A 7,661-nucleotide genomic window follows, 5' to 3' on the forward strand; every position below is an offset into this window, starting at 1 on the left:
AACGTGGTCAATCGAACAGTGGACGGAAAATCTTAGGGGTGGGTTATCATTCTCACAAAACGCAACACTCAAGGAAAATTATATCAAAGTGGCCTTTAGGTGGTACCTTTATCCGGCTAGATCGGGAGGGGGGACTGACCCACTAACTAAACTGTGTTACAGAGGGTGTGGAGAAACAGGGACCTACTCCCACATGTGGTGGAGTTGTAGACACGCAAAAGAAATCTGGGATCATACCTCTAACCTCATTAGCGAGATCTTCCAGAAGAGGGTTACTTTAACTATGGAACAGGCCTTACTCCACTTCCCGATTGGGGAATTCACCAAACATAACAACAGACTAATTATGTGGATTTGCACTATAGTTAGGCTGAGTGTAGCCCAATTTTGGAAAAGTACCCCACCCAGTTTTGATAGGGTAAAGCAAAAAATATCTTACCACTTTGAGAAAGCAACTGCAGTAGCTGAAACCCTAAATAATAGGGACGCATACTTGTTGCAATGGGAACCATACATTCACTACCATGAGGCCTCTAGAAGGGGGGGGAGAGCAGGACATGCGGAAAGGCAGATCATGCCATAAATAGAGAGCAATAAAAGACATAAAAATGTTTTTCTTTTTATTTTTCTTTTATTTTTATATTTAACTACTTTACAAGTAAGAGTTGAGCATAAGTAATGTTGGATTTATTAGACTATTATTTGTTTTGTTTTATGTATGTATGTACAAAAACCTAAATAAAAATATTTCAAAATAAAAAAGAGGGGGAGAGAGCAAAAAAGAGAGGGGGAGAGAGAGCAGGAGAGAGAACAAATGAGAGGGGGGAGAGAGCAAATGAGAGGAGGAAGAGAGAGAGCAAAAGAGAGGGGGAAGAAAGAGAGCAAAAGAGAGGTTGAGAGAGACCAAAAGAGAGGGGGAGAGGGAGAGCAAAAGAGAGGGGGGGAGAGAGAGAGCAAAAGAGAGGGGGAAGAGAGCAAAAGAGAGGGGGGAGGGAGGAGAGCAAGCAAAATAGGGGGGAGATAGAGCAAAAGAGAAGGAGAGAGCACAGAAGAGGGGGAGAGAGCACAAAAGACAGGGGAAGAAAGAGCAAAGAGGGGGGGAGAGAGCACACCAGAGAGGGGGGAGAGAGCAAAAGAGAGGGGGGAGAGCAAGCAAAAGAGAGGGAGGAGGGTGAGCAAAGGGGGGGGAGAGAGCAAAAGAGGGGGAGAGAGAGAGCAAAAGAGAGGGGAAAAGAGCAAATAAGAGAGGGGTGAGCAAATGAGAGAGGGGGTGAGCAAATGAGAGGGGGACAGAGAGCAAAAGAGAGGGGGAGAGGGCAAAAGAGAGGGGGAGCGAGCACAAAAGAGAGGGGAAGAGAGAGCAGGAGAGAGAGAGCAAAAGAGAGGGGTGAGAGAGCAAATGAGAGGGGGGAAGAAAGCAAATGAGAGGAGGGAGAGAGCAAAAGAGAGGGGGAGAGAGAGCAAAGGAGGAGGGGGAGAGAGAGAGAAAAGGAGAGGGGGGAAGAGAAAAAGAGAGGGGGCAGAGAGAGCAAAAGAGAGGGGGGAGAGAGAGCAAAAGAGAGGGGGGGGGAGAGAGCAAAAGAGAGGGGGAGAAAGAGCAAAAGAGAGGGGGGAGAGAGAGCAAAAGAGAGGGGGAGAGAGAAGCAAAAGAGAGGGGGAGAGAGCAAAAAAGAGAGGGGGAGAGAGAGCAGGAGAGAGAGCAAATTAGAAGGGGGAGAGAGCAAATGAGAGGAGGGAGAGAGCAAAAGAGAGGGGGAAGAAAGAGAGCAAAAGAGAGGGGGAGAGAGACCAAAAGAGAGGGGGGAGACAGAGCAAAAGAGAGGGGGAGAGAGCCAAAGAGATGGGGGAGAGAGCACAAAAGAGAGAGAGAGAGAGACCAAAAGAGAGGGGGGGGGGAGACAGAGCAAAAGAGAGGGGGAGAGAGCCAAAGAGATGGGGGAGAGAGCACAAAAGAGAGAGGGAGAGAGAGCAAATGAGAGAGGGGGTGAACAAATGAGAGGTGGGAGAGAGAGGAAAAGAGAGGGGGAAAGTGCACAAAATAGAGGGGGAAAGAGAGAAAATGAGAGAGGGGGTGAGCAAATGAGAGGGGGGAGAGAGCAAAGGAGAGGGGGAGAGAGCAAAAGAGAGGGGGGAGAGAGCAAAAGAGAGGGGGAGAGAGAGCAAAAGAGAAGGGAAATAGAGAGCAAAAGAGAGGGGGAGAGAGCAAAAAAGAGAGGGAGAGAGCAAAAAAGAGATGGGGAGTGAGACCAAAAGAGAGGGGGGGGAGACAGAGCAAAAGAGAGGGGGAGAGAGCCAAAGAGATGGGGGAGAGAGCACAAAAGAGAGAGGGAGAGAGAGCAAATGAGAGAGGGGGTTAGCAAATGAGAGGGGGGAGAGAGAGCAAAAGAGAGGGGGAGAGTGCAAAAAAGAGAGGGGGAGAGTGCAAAAAATAGAGGGGGAAAGAGAGAAAATGAGAGAGGGGGTGAGCAAATGAGAGGTGGGAGAGAGCAAAAGAGAGGGGGAGAGAGAGCAAAAGAGAGGGGGAGAGAGAGCAAAAGAGAGGGGGAGAGAGAGCAAAAGAGAAGGGAAATAGAGAGCAAAAGAGAGGGGGAGAGAGCAAAAAAAGAGGGGGAGAGAGCAAAAAAGAGAGGGGGAGAGAGAGCAGGAGACAGAACACATGAGAGGGGGGGAGAGAGCAAATGAGAGGAGGAAGAGAGAGAGCAAAAGAGAGGGGGAGAGGGAGAGCAAAAGAGAGGGGGGGGAGAGAGAGAGCAAAAGAGAGGGGGAAGAGAGAGCAAAAGTGAGGGGGGAGGGAGGAGAGCAAGCAAAATAGGGGGGAGATAGAGCAAAAGAGGGGGAGAGAGCACAGAAGAGGGGGGAGAGAGCACAAAAGACAGGGGAAGAAAGAGCAAAATAGGGGGCAGAGAGCACACCAGAGAGGGGGAGAGAGAGCAAAAGAGAGGGAGGAGGGTGAGCAAAGGGGGGAGAGAGCAAAAGAGGGGGAGAGAGAGAGCAAAAGAGAGGGGAAGAGAGAGCAGGAGAGAAAGAGCAAAAGAGAGGGGGAGAGAGAGCAAAAGAGAGAGGGAGAGAGAGCAAATGAGAGAGGGGGTTAGCAAATGAGAGGGGGAGAGAGAGCAAAAGAGAGGGGGAGAGTGCAAAAAAGAGAGGGGGAGAGTGCAAAAAATAGAGGGGGAAAGAGAGAAAATGAGAGAGGGGGTGAGCAAATGAGAGGTGGGAGAGAGCAAAAGAGAGGGGGAGAGAGAGCAAAAGAGAGGGGGAGAGAGAGCAAAAGAGAGGGGGAGAGAGAGCAAAAGAGAAGGGAAATAGAGAGCAAAAGAGAGGGGGAGAGAGCAAAAAAAGAGGGGGAGAGAGCAAAAAAGAGAGGGGGAGAGAGAGCAGGAGACAGAACACATGAGAGGGGGGAGAGAGCAAATGAGAGGAGGAAGAGAGAGAGCAAAAGAGAGGGGGAGAGGGAGAGCAAAAGAGAGGGGGGGAGAGAGAGAGCAAAAGAGAGGGGGAAGAGAGAGCAAAAGAGAGGGGGGAGGGAGGAGAGCAAGCAAAATAGGGGGAAGATAGAGCAAAAGAGGGGGAGAGAGCACAGAAGAGGGGGGAGAGAGCACAAAAGACAGGGGAAGAAAGAGCAAAATAGGGGGCAGAGAGCACACCAGAGAGGGGGAGAGAGAGCAAAAGAGAGGGAGGAGGGTGAGCAAAGGGGGGAGAGAGCAAAAGAGGGGGAGAGAGAGAGCAAAAGAGAGGGGAAGAGAGAGCAGGAGAGAAAGAGCAAAAGAGAGGGGGAGAGAGAGCAAAAGAGGAGGGGGAGAGAGAGCAAAGGAGAGGGGGGAGAAAGAGCAAAAGAGAGGGGGCAGAGAGAGCAAAAGAGAGGGGTAAGAGAGAGCAAAAGAGAGGGGAGGAGAGAGCAAAAGAGAGGGGGAGAGAGCAAAAGAGAAGGGGGAGAGAGAGCAAAAGAGAGGGGGAGAGAGCAAAAGAGAGGGGGAGAGAGCAAAAAAGAGAGGGGGAGAGAGAGCAGGAGAGAGAGCAAATGAGAAGGGGGAGAGGGCAAATGAGAGGAGGGAGAGAACAAAAGAGAGGGGGAAGAAAGAGAGCAAAAGAGAGGGGGAGAGAGACCAAAAGAGAGGGGCGGAGACAGAGCAAAAGAGAGGGGGAGAGAGCCAAAGAGATGGGGGAGAGAGCACAAAAGAGAGAGGGAGAGAGAGCAAATGAGAGGGGGGAGAGCAAAAGAGAGCAAAAGAGAGCGGGAGAGTGCACAAAATAGAGGGGGAAAGAGAAAATGAGAGAGGGGGTGAGCAAATGAGAGGGGGGAGAGAGAGCAAAAGAAAGGGGGAGAGTGCAGAAAATAGAGGGGGAAAGAGAGAAAATGAGAGAGGGGGTGAGCAAATGAGAGGGGGGAGAGAGCAAAAGAGAGGGGGGAGAGAGCAAAAGAGAGGGGGGGGAGAGAGCAAAAGAGAGGGGGAGAGAGAGCAAAAGAGAAGGGAAATAGAGAGCAAAAGAGAGGGGGAGAGAGCAAAAAAGAGGGGGAGAGAGCAAAAAAGAGAGGGGGAGAAGGAGCAGGAGAGAGAACAAATGAGAGGGGGAGAGAGCAAATGAGAGGAGGAAGAGAGAGAGCAAAAGAGAGGGGGAAGAAAGAGAGCAAAAGAGAGGGGGAGAGAGACCAATAGAGAGGGGGAGAGGGAGAGCAAAAGAGAGGGGGGGGGAGAGAGAGAGCAAAAGAGAGGGGAAGACAGAGCAAAAGAGAGGGGGGAGGGAGGAGAGCAAGCAAAATAGGGGGGAGATACAGCAAAAGAGGGGGGAGAGAGCACAGAAGAGGGGGAGAGAGCACAAAAGACAGGGGAAGAAAGAGCAAAAGAGGGGGGAGAGAGCACACCAGAGAGGGGGGAGAGAGAGCAAAAGAGAGGGGGGAGAGCAAGCAAAAGAGAGGGAAGAGGGTGAGCAATGGGGGGAGAGAGCAAAAGAGAGGGGAAAAGAGCAAATAAGAGATGGGTGAGCAAATGAGAGAGGGGGTGAGCAAATGAGAGGGGGAGAGAAAGCAAAAGAGAGGGGGGAGAGAGCAAAAGAGAGGGGGAGTGAGCACAAAAGAGAGGGGAAGAGAGAGCAGGAGAGAGAGAGCAAAAGAGAGGGGGGGGGGAGAAAGCAAATGAGAGGAGGGAGAAAGCAAAAGAGAGGGGGAGAGAGAGCAAAGGAGAGGGGGAGAGAGCAAAAGAGAGGGGGAGAGAGAGCACAAAAGAGAGGGGGAGAGAGAAAGAGCAAAAGAGAGGGAGAGAGAGAAAGAGCAAAAGAGAGGGAGGAGAGAGAGCAAAAGAGAGGAGGAAGAGCAAGCAAAATAGAGGGGGGAGAGCGAGCAAAAGAGAGGGAGGATAGCGAGCAAAAGAGGGGGGAGAGAGAGCAAACAAGAGGGGGCAGAGAGCACAAAAGAGAGGGGGAGAGAGAGCAGGAGAGAGAGCAAAAGAAAGGGGGGAGAGAGAACAAATGAGAGGGGGGAGAGAGCAAATGAGCGGGGGAGAGAGCAAAAGAGATGGGGGAGAGAGCAAAGGAGAAAAGGGGATAGAAAGCAAAAGAGAGGGGGAGAGAGCTAAAGAGAAGGGGGAGAGAGAGAAAAAGAGAAGTGGGAGAGAGAGAAAAAGTGAAGGGGGAGAGAGGGCAAAAGAGAGGGGGAGAGAGAGCAAAACAGAGGGTGAGATATAGCAGAAAAGAGGAGCAAAGGAGAGGGGGGAGAGAGAGCAAAAGAGAGGGGGAAGTGAGAGAGCAATGGAGATGGGAGAGTGAGAGAGCAAACAAGAGGGGGGAGTGAGAGAGCAAAAGAGAGGGCGAGAGAAACCAAAAAAGAGGGGGAGTGAGCACAAAAGAGAGGGGAAGAGAGAGCAGGAGAGAGAGCAAAAGAGAGGGGGAGAGAGATCAAATGAGAGGGGGGAGAAAGCAAATGAGAGGAGGGAGAGAGCAAAAGAGAGGGGGAGAGTGAGCAAAGGAGAGGGGGGAGAAAGAGCAAAAGAGAGGGGGAGAGAGCAAAAGAGAGAGGCTGAGAGCAATAGAGAGGGGGGAGAGAGAGCAAAAGAGAAGGGGAGAGTGAGCAAAAGAGAGGGAGGAGAGCGAGCAAAACAGGGGGGAGAGAGAGCAAAAAAGAGGGGGCAGAGAGCCCAAAATAGAGGGGGAGAGAGAGCAGGAGAGAGCGCAAAATAAAGGGGGAGAGAGAGCAAATGAGAGGGGAAGACAGCAAATGAGTGAGGGAGAGAGCAAAAGAGAAGGGGGAGAGAGAGAAAAAGAGAAGTGGGAGAGAGAGAAAAAGAGAAGGGGGAGAGAGAGAAAAAGAGAAGTGGGAGAGAGAGAAAAAGAGAAGTGGGAGAGAGAGAGAAAAAGTGAAGGGGGAGAAAGAGCAAAAGAGAGGGGGGGGAGAGAGCAAAAGAGAGGGGGGGAGAGAGAGCAAAAGAGAGGGGGAGAGAGAGCAAAAAAGAGGGGAGAGAGAGAGAGCAAAATAGAGGGGAGAGAGAGCAAAAGAGAGGGGGAGAGAGCAAAAGAGAGGGGGGAGAGAGAGCAAAAGAGAGGGGAGAGAGAGAGCAAAAGAGAGGGGGGAGAGAGAGCAAAAGAGAGGGGGGAGTGAGAGAGCAAAGGAAAGGGGGGGGGAGTGAGAGAGCAAACAAGAGGGGGGAGTGAGAAAGGGGGGAGTGAGAGAGCAAAAGAGAGGGGGGAGAGAGAGCAAAAGAGAGGTGGGAGAGAGAGAGCAAAAAAGAGAGGGGAGAGAGAGCAAAATAGAGGGGGAAGAGAGAGCACAAAAGAGAGGGGAGAGAGAGCAGGAGAGAGAGCAAAAGAAAGGGAGAGAGAGAGCAAATGAGAGGGGGAGACAGCAAATGAGCGAGGGAGAAAGCAAAAGAGAAGGGGGAGAGAGAGAAAAAGAGAAGTGGGAGAGAGAGAAAAAGAGAAGTGGGAGAGAGAGAAAAAGAGAAGTGGGAGAGAGAAAAAGCGAAGGGGGAGAAAGAGCAAAAGAGAGGGGGGAGAAAGAGCAAAAGAGAGGGGGGGAGAGAGAGCAAAAGAGAGGGGGAGAGAGAGCAAAAGAGAGGGGGGAGAGAGAGCAAAAAAGAGGGGAGAGAGAGAGCAAAATAGAGGGGAGAGAGAGCAAAAGAGAGGGGGAGAGAGCAAAAGAGAGGGGGAGAGAGAGCAAAAGAGAGGGGGAGAGAGAGAGCAAAAGAGAGGGGGGGGAGAGAGAGCAAAGGAAAGGGGGGGGAGTGAGAGAGCAAACAAGAGGGGGGAGTGAGAAAGGGGGGAGAGAGAGCAAAAGAGAGGTGGGAGAGAGAGAGCAAAAAAGAGAGGGGAGAGAGAGCAAAATAGAGGGGGAAGAGAGAGCAAAAAAGAGGGGGGGAGAGAGCAAGGGGTGGGACCGCTGTATTGCAAACAATGCACAGGCTTTAGGACTAGTATATATGTGTATATATATATATATATATATATATATATATATATATATACTGTGTGTATATGTGTATGTATATATATATATATATATATATATATATATATATATAATGTTAATGTAAAATAGATATCCATACCTATATATCTATATAGGAATAGATATACAGGGATAGGTACAGGTGAAACTCGAAAAATTAGAATATCATGCAAAAGTTCATTTATTTCACTAATGCAACTTAAAATGTGAAACTAATATATGAGAT

Source organism: Bombina bombina, chromosome 12 (assembly GCF_027579735.1).
Source record: "Bombina bombina isolate aBomBom1 chromosome 12, aBomBom1.pri, whole genome shotgun sequence".
Classification (NCBI taxonomy): Eukaryota; Metazoa; Chordata; class Amphibia; order Anura; family Bombinatoridae; genus Bombina; species Bombina bombina.